This window comes from Diuraphis noxia, unplaced genomic scaffold (genome assembly GCF_037042655.1).
Source record: "Diuraphis noxia isolate RWA-SAM2 unplaced genomic scaffold, SU_Dnox_SAM2 contig0001, whole genome shotgun sequence".
Classification (NCBI taxonomy): Eukaryota; Metazoa; Arthropoda; class Insecta; order Hemiptera; family Aphididae; genus Diuraphis; species Diuraphis noxia.
In genome coordinates this window covers 45,197,607-45,210,830 of record NW_028301711.1, presented here as the reverse complement: position 1 = coordinate 45,210,830, position 13,224 = coordinate 45,197,607, and the positions used below count along the sequence as shown (strand labels likewise).

Below are 13,224 nucleotides of genomic sequence, written 5' to 3'. Positions count from 1 at the left end.
GTAACTCATTAGTGGTTGTTTTCTTTAGTTAGGTTATTGATAAATAATCATAATATTATAACATACGTATTAAAAAATATTTCAATGTTTCACATTTCTGTGAAATATTACATCACATAATGAAATTTATCTTAAAATGAAATATTTCATACTTCAAACATTAATACAATTATTAGTGATACATCACACGTATACAAGCTTCGAAACTAATCAAAGACAAAAGTAAAATAACATACAGGGCCGGATTTAGATACGAGGTGGGCGACGGCACAGGGGTGCCAAAATCAAGTGCGCGCGGTTGCCTATTTATATATTTAAAAACAGGGCGAAAGGCGCCGAAATAATACTTGCACTTGGCGCTGAAAAAGCTAGAGCCGGCCCTGATAATATTAATTACTTACAAAAAAAAATTTACTTTGGTCATTTATTGGTGGAAAATTATCATTAATTATTTAATGAAAATCAACCTTATCATATCAATATCAAAAATTTTACGATTATTATCACAAATCACGGATATGGGTACTATAATCTATGTTATGAACTTATTACGGTTGAGTACCTATCGCAAAATTCAATCTAAACATTCTAAACCTATCAGCTCCAGTGTTACATAAAAAAAAGTTTATGGTAGATTTTATAAAATAGAGTGTTGTTTTTTTACTTACCTTATACGGCTATAATGCTATATCAGTTTAGTTTAATATACTAAATTTTATTTAAATAAAAAATAATTCTACTATATCAGATTATATCGATCGTTTTATTACAATAATAGTTACCATTTTAGCAAATAGATCGGAATTGTGTAATAAAAAGTAAATTAAACTCCATCTATAATGCAAATACGTAATTATGTTTAATAATCTGGAGGCGGACTAGCTATATTAATTAACACAGCATATAAGCGGGGATATACCTCACCGTAGGTCAGGTAAGAGATGTATTTTGTTTTTGAGAGTGGGACTAAGACTCCAAATCCCTCCTCATAATATATCATAGAAAAAATTACGAATACATAACTGGCACTATAGTATATAATATGTCATAAATTATGACTCATAAGTCATAATAATCACAATAACTAAAATCATGAATCGTAGACGTAGGTCTAACTGCCTAAGTATGTATATTATGTAACTCATCGAAGCGCTTTGCAAAAATGGTGTGCTTATATTATTCTACTTCAAGTTTTAACGCAGAAAAGAGGCAAATGGAACGCGGCAAGAAGATTTCAAAGATAACTCTTATTACTGCAGTGATTGAAGTGTAAATAATTTCCATAGGATGGAATTGGAATGCTTGCAGAACCTCTAAATATTCCATTACCTCCACCCCCCTGCTAAAAAAAAAATCTTTTTAGTTGTGTGAGATCGAAGCTCCCAACGTTCATATTGCTATTAAAAAGGTTAGCCCCTGAAATTTAATAAATTTCTTATGATCATTACACATTTAAACGATTTATAGGTCGGAACCCGCCCGTAATCATATGTTATGACTAAAACAAGCCAAGGGACTATTATCGCATTGAAAATCTTCAAAATATGCATTCAAAAATGTAGCATTATTGCATCTCATCAAATATTTAATCATAATTATAGATTAACATGCATAAAAAATATGTAAGGCTACATAGTGTATATTATGTATTTATATATACAATTATAAAATTGAAATTGTAAAAATAAATACCCATACAAAAAAATTTAAAAATGCTTAATTAAAAAGTAAAATTTTACGTAATAAATATACAGTAAAACTGTGTTTATTAATTAATAAAAATAATTGGTTAAAACATTATCCTGTAAAACGAAAGACGAGAATGATAATTGATAACTATTTGAAAAAAAAGATTAAGTTCCTCGTAAAAATCATTATATGTAATTACTGTCAATTATTATAATTGAACTCGTTAGCGCAGAGTAGACATTTCGATGAAAGAATTATTAAACATTTTACTCTTTCGAAATGAAAAAAACACAATTTATTCCACCCCATACTAATAAGTATATATATCGTATATTTTTAGGAAATATAAAATACCTATGGACTAATAAAATGTCCATAAAAACCTCAATACCTATATGTAACAAATATATTTGTGTTTTTAAATTCGTTACAATTTGAAATAAATTATTTTTATTTAACTTATTTTATAGATTATTAAGTACATTATTTTAAAATACAAATTTATAGGGTCCTAATGATGACTGGAAAGTCATGCCCACCTAGATATTTCTGTCTATGTAAAAAAAAAATTGGCACAATATAATGGGATAATATTTATAAATTATTATTTTATAATGTTTTATATTATTAAAAAACTGTGATGTGCGCATGTATAATTGCATTGTAAATGTATTACTCACAGGGATATTCTATTAAAAAAAGGTATATGTAAATATGGCGTATAAAAACATTAAAAACTTGAACAAAATTGTTTTTAATTTATTTTACAATATATTTTATTTATTCGATCGCTAATTGGCATTCAATTTTAAATAGCGGGACAAAAATTGACCCAGTTTAATAAAAATGTCTAGTTTCGCCTATGTCAACCAACTTCTATGAACTTAATTAACTGGAAGTATACCAATACTATATAAAATATAAAAATATTAGCAGATTGGGTTTCGAAAAATCTGTTATTGATTATTAAACAAATATAATTTATAAATTAAAACATTTTAACTGTTACGTTTCTGCTATAATAGAATATACCTACTACGGCTGATTACTCATCCGCAGCATCACGAGGAAAATATAGACTAGTATTCGACGTCGAACATTGTATAACTAAGTAACTGTCTGCCTACAGCCTACTACCTACCTTTTTTATTGCTAAATATAATATATGCGTCTGCGACTTTCCGCATACTATACAACTTTGTGTTGTGAACAACGACATAACCATACGTATACATGAAAATATATTATGCTCTCCTTTCTTTTATTCAAATTGATTATTCTAGAATTCGTATTATATAATAGGCATAAGTAATGTTTTTTATATCGATGGCATACTAAAAAAGTAGGAATAATAATGGACACGTTTCATAATATACTATTTAGTTATTATTATTTACGCAAGAGCTAAATGTAAATTCTTAACGCATTAAATAATGTATAGGTATTCACATAAGCAATATTTTTGTAAATTCCTAATTCCTATAAGAATCTAATGAAGTTTTAATTAAATCTATAAATTCAAAATGTATACTTATTAATCTCATGACAATAACATTATAATCTATTATGTAGGTTGCAACTTGTATCCTACAACTTGTATATACCTACACTCTACAGTCTACAGATAAGGATTGGGCAGACCACCGATGAGCAATCGAGAAAATCTCGGTGGCTGGCTCAAAATATGGACTGGTGCCCGGTTTATGAGTATTAGATTGTAATTTTATTTAAATTTCATAAATGGTATAATGATAATTGATAAATTAGTGGAAAATTAAAAAAATACATAAACATAATCAAATTATTTAACCATACAGTACCTAAATATTAGAAGCTCTAAAACTAGGTGGATTTATTGACAAAGCTGGGAACAAAGTATACCTACTAATAAAATACATATTATTTATTTTAATTACTTTAATTTCAGATATACAGCCTGTTAAAAGGCTACAAACATTCCAATGAGAAGTTATAACCTATTATAGGTACCTAATACTCACGATATTATATTTAAATATAAACAATAGTAATAACTGAAAATAAAAAATAATGAAATTCCTTTACGGACTTTTTTATAAGCATATCAATACATCACTATCGTAAAACTTGTTACACTTAAGGTTAGGTTATATCGTTCCTCAAATGTTTTGATAATTTAACTCAACATTTCTATTAAAATCGTAATAATAAAACAACATTGTATTTCGTCACAACGAGACGAAAGCAAGGGTACCTTTTCAAGTATTCAACGGTCAGAATTTATACCCAAGAGTTTCTGCATTCGTTTTAAAATATCATGCTTAAATTAAAATTCTAAAATAACTTGTTTACTTACCTATATGATTATATAAAACAGTCCCGAACAGTCCTTATTTAAACTTTCATAAGAAAATACCAACCAAAATGATTAGAAAAATTACATTTGTTAACTTTTTACTTAAGTATTACATTTTCTGATTTATAAGTACCTGTTTAAAATTAAAAACGCTAATTTGAAAAGAGTTTTTTTTATAAACATTTTATGTTCAAATTGGTCGAAATTATATATTTAAACGAAGAATGACGAATTTAGTTGTTTATTTATGATTTAAAAATATTTTTCCTGGATACTTGAAACTTTAAAAATATATTATTATTTTTTTTACATTTATTGAAATTTTAAAACACAAGTTTTTCTTCAAAAATTAATTTAACTTACTGTAGTACTAATACCTATTAGTAAAGTACATTACTTTAATCATAATAATATCATAAGATATGCTAGTAATATTATTATATAATATATATACATATATTATGCTTAAATTTGTTATTTGCATATCTACAATGATTTAATATAATTGAATTCAAATTAACACATCTATTAATGCAGTGCCTTATCTAGAAACCTATAAGTACAATAAAGCGTTATACATAATTTAATATTGTTATGTTTATTATAACCTAATAAAAATAAATTATGTCATAAATGATAAATGATTTTCTCACTAAAGAAAATGAAACTAGTGAAAAATTCAGCAGTTACAAATTAAACAAAATATATCGATAAAAATATATAGGAGCATTATATAAATTTATTAAATCTATCGAGAGATTCCAAATTAAGATAAAATCTTTATTTCAACTATACCTGTAGATTTTTTTCTTACAGAGAGACCTAGCAGTGGCGTATCCAGGTTTTTTTCAAGGGGGAGGGGGAATACATTAGCAAACATTTAATTTCCCTAAGGGGAGGGAGTAATTTACTTACCATATCGACATCACAATATTATAAATAAATAACAAATAAACAAATAAGTGACCAAGCGGCATATCTATCCCCCATATCCCCCATATCCCCCCGTAAATATACCACTGAGACCTAGTCCGTAAAAATTGAAGAGAAAGTGTAATTTTTTTTTAAAGTTTTTCAGGGCTCAGATAATTTTACACATGGCTCAATAAATATAATATTTTAAATCTTACAAGGACTCAATTCGTTCTAAAAGGTTTTATAGTAATACCCAGTTAATACGAATGGTTTGATTGATTGGTAAAATTCATAATGTGATGTCGTTTATAACTATTTTTTTATATATAGAATTGAGTATGAAATTTCGATTTCTGTATGGCATTGATAACCTACTACTTTGCAGACGTTCAATGATAGTTATTATAATAAAACCTTGATTAAGCTGGTTACACACTGAGCGGTTTAACCACGCGCGGTCATGGTTTTTATCCGCTGTGGATAACTGCCTACAATTAAACGTGGATAATTCAAATTGGCGCGGACGACCGCGTACGCCAGTAAGTTAATATTAAATTACAAGTTTCAAATAAGCCTGCTCAGACGTGATGGTTTGACCGCAAGATTCCACTAATGGATAAAGAATTACAGATTTTTTTTATTGAGGAAATCTTTGCATTTTTTAGTTAAATACAACTTGTGGGGAGGCTTGGGCAGGGCTTCAAACACTCTGAGACTATAGTTATAACTTATAAGCATGAATTGTATTAACCCCGAGAGAGAGGGTTTATCAATTGCATATATATATTATATATCGTAAAGCTGAAGAACATGTTGCTAGGTATTTAATATATTTATATGTTTAAAAGGAACCGAACCACTTTCGGGTGTATAAAAAAATTGTTCAACTCCCTCCCTAAATTTTTTTTTATGTAGAAAATTAGTTTCCTTAGCCATAGATTGAAAAATATAGTGGTTAATATAAATTATTGCCATATTTATTATTTTGTCTCCCGTATCTATTATTATTTATGATTTTATGAGTGTGGCCAAACCTATATTGAATAAAACCACTTAAAGTTAAAATAACAGCAATACAGTTTGTACTTTGTTTGATATACAGTTCTTTAATAATTATGTAGTGATCTCGTCGCTTACAGATGTCGGGAATTCAGGCTGAGAAATGAGATAATTTTTTTTTAAATTCGAAATGCTGTTTTTCGATGTAAATTTGTTTATTAATTATTACAGAACACTTGAACTTAAATAATAAATTTTACAACAGACGAACTAGTCTAATTTTATCAGCAAAATATTCTGAGTATCTAGAAAAATAACCAATTTTACACGCTTATTTTCTAAGTCCAAAAATATTATTTTTCACAAATCATTCGAAGTCTAAATATTTAGAACAGACTGGTGTCACAGTTATTTTGGTGTGCTTAGTCAATACAAACCGTTTCAGGGGCTTCCTATATAGTCCTACCCTCTATTCCTTTTAGCCTACTTGCTCTCGCTTCTGTTCCACGAATGCTGTATAATCATCTAATTCTGTGGGGAATGCATTATAGAATATTAGATAGCATGCTAACTACCTATGCTCGGATGCGATATAGTGTACGTCCTGGATGGCAGCATTCCCGATAATCTCGTGTGTATTATTATTATTTGATTATTATATCAAAATATTCAGTATTTTAAATAATATTTCTTGGAACTATTTTTTGTTCGTAGGGTTTGATGATACTTATCGCTCCCACGTTTTGTTCATGCGCACTAGCTGCCTATATGTGACAGTAATTTCCGTTACTTATGATGCATTTATGTATATAATAATATGTATATGGTTTTTTTATAACTTCAACCTATTTCTAAGAACTGTCTTTCCCACATGATTATCAGTCATTGTCTCACGCTGTAATGCGCTAGGTATGTGATTTCTTAGAACTATATTATTTCCCACCCTCTTGTTATGGTAGATTTCCCCAGACGATAGCTGCACCCTAACCAGTAACCACATAAAAAAATACCGTTTATTATCTAACGGAACGTCAGCCCATAACAATTATGTCTACGTCTTCAGTTGCCACAAAGACATGTTACATACTAACCTAGTATCTACTAACCTATACCTACTAAAATTGGTTAAAATTATGCTATACCACCTAATCATTATAATAATGGCGATTTGTTCAATTAAATGCCGTTTTTAAAAATGATAATCTCTTAGATAGCTTTTTGTAACAATTTTTCTTTTCTATTTTTATAAATTACGATTTTTTCGGTTGCCAATAAAACGCTAGTCTGATTCGGCGTTAAGGCATTTAAGGAGCCAAATTATTCTTATCTTATGTTATTAGATGAATTAAATAGAGAAAAATCTCTTTTGAAAAAAATGCAATCTTTTGAGTTTGTTTTTGCTTATAGTTATCTGGGAAAATGCGAAACCTTTGTCTGTGATATTTAATATATTGCAGTGCTTACTAACCAGTATCCACCAAGCCAATGAATTTTTAAAACTTCTATTAATTCAATTAAAAACTTGAAACATAAAGAACTAACAGAAACAGCAAAAACAATGTGTCTAAAATGGGGAATAGAATTTCAGAATAAAAATAAACGCAAAGTGAATTCTAAAACAATATTTGGTGAAGTTAATAGTGACAGAAGATTTGACATTACAGATGAAAAGTTTTATGTTTCAGTATTTTTACCACTAGTTGATACTGGTTTATTCAAATCGAAGATCGTTTTATAAGACTTAAAACCATATCAAATACTTTTAATTTTTTATTGCCACCAAATATTATTCTTTTAAATGAAGCCGACATAGTAAAAGCATGCTATGATTTTATTGAATTTTACAAATCTGACGTAACTTCTGATTTAACTAGTCAAGTTCTATCTTTGAAAGAATTTATAAAAAATACTAAGATGAAAACAATCAAAGATTTATGTATAAATTAAATAGAAAACGACCTATCATCTTCGTATATTATACTGAAGTGGTCACAGCCTGGTATTTTGGATCCTGAGCGGAGCGATGAATGTATTGATTTTACAATGACATGTGTTTATTTTTGTGTCTGCAGTACTCTGTGTACACGATAAGTTGTCAAAATAGTGCTTCGATTTACAACTTCAATAACTTTCCTTAGAAAGTGGATATAGTTGGTGCATTGAGGAGGTCAAAATTTGAAATTCCAAGTAATTCCAAAAGCTCCGGGGAAAAAAAATTCGAAAAACGGGATTTTACGCAAAATAAATTTTTGAGAAGATTGATTTTAGGTATTAGTGTAACTCTAAAACAAATTACCATAGATACATGACATTTTCTATACTTAAAAAAATATTTCAAATATTTTTAAGTTATTTATAGACCTTGAAATTTTCGATCTTTATGCTTGTTTTTTTTATAAATGACAATAAAATGTTATTCGTATAGTAAAAAAGCTTCAACATTTAATACAAGGTTCCTAATATATTTTTACAATGTTAGTTAAAAAATATTAAAAATACATTTTGGAATTGAAAGTTCGAAGTTTGACAAAATACGTAAAAATCATGAACATTTGTATTTTTTTTTTAGTTAAATATATATTCATAAAAATTTAACTTTTTAAATCTATGATTTGAAAATTCAATACAAGATTCTTCATGAATTATTCTAATTTTATCAAATAAAAATATTGAATTAGAAAGTCAAATTAAATTTTTATGAGCACTTGAATGATAACATTGAAAATTCACTCAATTTATCTAGTACCGATATTCTTATTTTATTGTTTTCCAAAAACGAATATCTGAAAAAACTTAAAATTTACACCAGTTTTTTAGTTTTTAATTATATTAATGTAAATAAAATTTTATTCATTGGGTCAAAAAACTTGAAAATTTAATACAAGGTTCCACCTCAGTGGTTAATTCTGTAACAAAAAAAATCTAAAAACTATACACACAAAGTGTTTTTATAGTTATTTTAAGTTCAAATTTGGATTAAATTACATATTAAATAACCAAGAATAACAATTTTAGTTACATTGTTGTAATTTAAAAATATTATTCATTAATACTCGAAATTTCTAGAATAAACTTTATATTTTAATTTTAATAGTTAATGAGTTATATTATTACTTTATTATAAATTGTATATTGTATATACCTTTTATGAACGACTGAGTGAGTCTGATTATATTAATTTAAAATTTATTGAATTTATTTTATAAGAACCTCCATTTTTTTTTTTTTTTTTTGAAATGATAGCAATATGATTATTGATTAATATAGTAGGATAACATATCCTAGACTTACAAACCATCTCTACTCAGAATCGTTTTTCGTATACAGTGATATAATATAATTTTATTATTATTATTTTTTGTATAATATGGTATTTATATGTATTTTTTGTAGTTCATAAGAAACTTAAATGATTTTTTACGTCTTCACACACAAATGCATTTTAATGATAATGTTATAATTTTTGAAAGTAAAAGAACCATATTGTTTGTTTTGCACCCCGGCCCTAAAAATCATAGTTTCGGCACTGTTTTTGATATACCTACAACCTACTTATGGTTTCCAATTGATATAGGTTGTGGATCATTAACATTTTTGAGCTTCTCCTACATCCCAAAAAAGTTTTCACAGAAGGAAATAAAATTTAAGAAAAAAAAACATCATCGTAGAACCGATTTAAATAATTATATAATTACGTGACCTTCACTCAGAATCTTATGCAATAAAAATAAAATACTCAAATAGGAACACAAAATTTATCTATACAGCAACAATACTTACTGTGTTTATTATTTTTTAACATACCTAGAGCTTGGTAAATATGCATGGGATTATGGGAATGTATGTACATTCACTACATGTATGTATATAATAAAAGTTAAAAAGGCATCATGTATTATATATTTATATATACCTATAAATTATAATAATATTATTATTTATTCATTAATAAAAAATGCAATTTCATATTATTATAAGTGTATTATAGTTACTATATAAGTTAATAATTTTAATTTATATATTATTTTATCGCCTATAATAAAGTAATTAATTCAAAATCTACACCCATATAATCTAGTAAGTATAGTAGTTAGTTTGTAAAAGATTAAAGCTAGAAAGTAATTCACCTTGGTATATTGTACAGGAGCTAATTGTTATTTTCATTTAAAAATTCAAATGTCATAAAATAACTCTTGTATAGTTAGGTTTATTGTGAACACGTGAGTCTTACTTTTTAAGGCGATAGATTTTCCAAATTCTCGTGTTCTTATAATTATATCATTATAATATTTTTGGAGCTATATAACTTATAGTTATCCGCCGTATACAATAAATATATGTATAATAATAAATAACACTATTAAGGGGGGGCTCCAAACAGTGTGCTTATGTAGTGTTCGGTACAATAATATATTAACATATACCGTATACCTACGAAGAGTATACTGAGTAAACACACGTGCAAACGAGCTGTAGTGTTGTTGTGTTCCTAGTAAATTATAATTATTCATTAGTTCATGTATATATATATATATATATATATATATATATATATATATATATGTACACATTGTGCACCTAGGTGTATCGCGTATACAGGGGTTAAAGTGGGGGGGGGGGGGGCGCAGAAGGACTCAGTCCCCTTACCTCTGACGGCGGTTAAAAAGCGTCCACCTTAACAAATTAGGATTTTATAGTTTTATACATTAGACATTATACATAAAATGATATATGGAACGCTTAAAACTATATGGAGACATTAGTTCCCTCTAGAATTTTTTCCTACTTTAACCTCTGTGCGTATATTGCAAACTATATCATAATTTATTGGGTCTGGGTCAATCGACCGACAACCACAATACCGACAAGTCGACAAGATATTTTATTTCACTTTTAATTTATATCCTTATTTATGGATTATGTGCATAATGTATATTATTAACTGCAGTGTTAATACTATGTTTTTTTTTTTTTATATAATATTAAATAATAATAATAATTGTAAAAACTGTTTTTTATAATTATAATAGTAATGTATAGTTAAATATAATAAATAAATATAAATTTAAAATAATAATTAGTAATAGAATTAAACAGCGGGTAAGTCGTGGATGTCGCTCTGCTGTACAGTAGGTTACAAGTGGGTTACCGTAATGGATGGAATTAAATTTGAATCCAATGATATTATATCATTGTATTATTTTGTATACGAAAAACGATTCTGAGCGGAGACGGTTTATCTGTTATCAGCTGATTAAGCATAATCGAAGTTTAACCATAGACGGTACAACTGGCCATAATATTTTAATCTTAGATATAAAAAAAGGACATTTTTTTATGAATCTCTAGCATACAATAATTTACGAATTTTCGTGATTTTTACGTATGTTGTCAAAATTCAAACTTTGAATGCTTGTAAAAAAAAATTGTGACTACGCATTTCTTTTATTTTTCAACTGGTATTGTTACAATGTGTTAGAAGCTTAGTATTAAATTGTCAAGCTTTTCTGCCTTACAAATAAATTTTTATCGATATTAATTTTTAAAAAACTAATAATGATCGAAAATTTCAAATGCCTATGAATAGTTCAACTTAAGTAGAAAATTTTTGAAAATTTCATGGTGGATAGAATATACTTATATAAACATTCGGTGAAAATTTTATGTATCTATGGTCATTTGTTTTAATGTTACATCAAAAACCAAAATCGATTTTGTCGAAAAATGAGTGTGCGTACAATTTCCCGATTTTCCCTTAATTTTTAGTTTGTTTTTCTCGATTATTTAGAAAAGCATTAAGAATTTTTCACTTTTGACACCCCAAAGTACCAACTAGATTCACTTTCTGATCGAACGAGGTACTGAAGTCAAAAATCGAAGCACTTTTACTAGTTTTACTGCCCCAAAACGTGATGACAGACACAAAAACACATCATGGTAAAATCAATCATTCATCGCTCCCCTCAGAATCTAAAGCGTGACTATGTATTTCTTTCATTTTTCAACTGCTATTGTAAAGATATGTTAGGAGCTTTATATTAAATTTTCAAATCTTAAATTTAAAAAGAAAAACTTTTATGAATTTCTATCTAAGATAATTTGAACATTGCCGTAATTTTTACGTATTTAGTTAAAATTTAAACTTTAAATGCTTATAAAAAAAGTCGTGCCAATGTGTTAAGAGCCTTGTATTAAGCTTTCAAGCTTTTCTACCCAAAAAATAAATTTTTATTCACATTAATAGAAAAAAAAACCTAAAAAAGTTGAAAAGTTAAAATGTCAGTAAACAGCTCAAAACTAATCAAATTTTTTGAAAAATTTTATCAGATACAATGTATAATGTATAATGCTCAAATAAATATTCAGTGAAAATTTCAAGTTTCTGCAGTCATTTGTTTTAGAGTTACACCAAAATAAGAAAATCGCTAAATAAGAAATCTAGTGAAAATCCAATGTTGTAAAAATTTAAATTTCAAACGCTCATAAAAATTTAATTTGACTTTCTGATGGACATTTTTTTCATGATAAAGATTGACAAACTTATAAGGAATCTTGTATCAAATTTTCAAATCTTAGATTTAAAATGAAAACTTAAAATAATTTGCGAATTTTTGTGATTTTTATGTATTTTGTCAAAATTCAAACTTTGAATTTTATAAATAATAATTTATAAAAAAAATTGTGACAATGAATTTATTTTATTTTTCAACTGCTATTGTAACAACATGTTAAGAGCCTTGTATTAAATTTTCAAGCTTTTCCATCCAAAAAATAAATTTTTATCGATATTAATTTTTTTTAAATGATCGAACATTGCAAGTACCTACCTATGAATAGTTCAACAAAACCCCCACAATTTTCACATGGCCGATTACTTATCAGGTCACTCGCCACTCGGCTACTTATTACATATATGTGGACTGTGGATACCTGTAGGTGCCTAACTACATGTACGTTCGGGACTTGTCTACAGATTCGTCAAACCATATAATATATATATATATTATATACCTACTGGCTACTATACAATTAAAAATATTAGCCAAATTAATCGTTTATTTATTTGTTTAGTTACACAATTTCATATATTTTGCATGGTCTATTAGATTAAATAATAATTGGGTAAGAATTTAAAATGTCGTAACTTAAATTGAAAAAAAACTAATACATCTATTCGACGTTTGTTACCAGAAGCATGCTCCCATTGTGTTCGACTGATACTATGAATGTGCCATGATTGTGCTGATATCTACAACTATTCATATCAACCTGATAACATAACTAAG

The 13,224-nt window shown here is 27.1% G+C and overlaps 1 pseudogene; it reads left to right on the top strand.

Annotated features, from left to right (window-relative positions):
- The first annotated feature begins 7,430 nt into the window (after positions 1-7,430).
- Positions 7,431-9,351, top strand: LOC149060764 (uncharacterized; annotated as a pseudogene).
- The last annotated feature ends 3,873 nt before the right edge of the window (positions 9,352-13,224 follow it).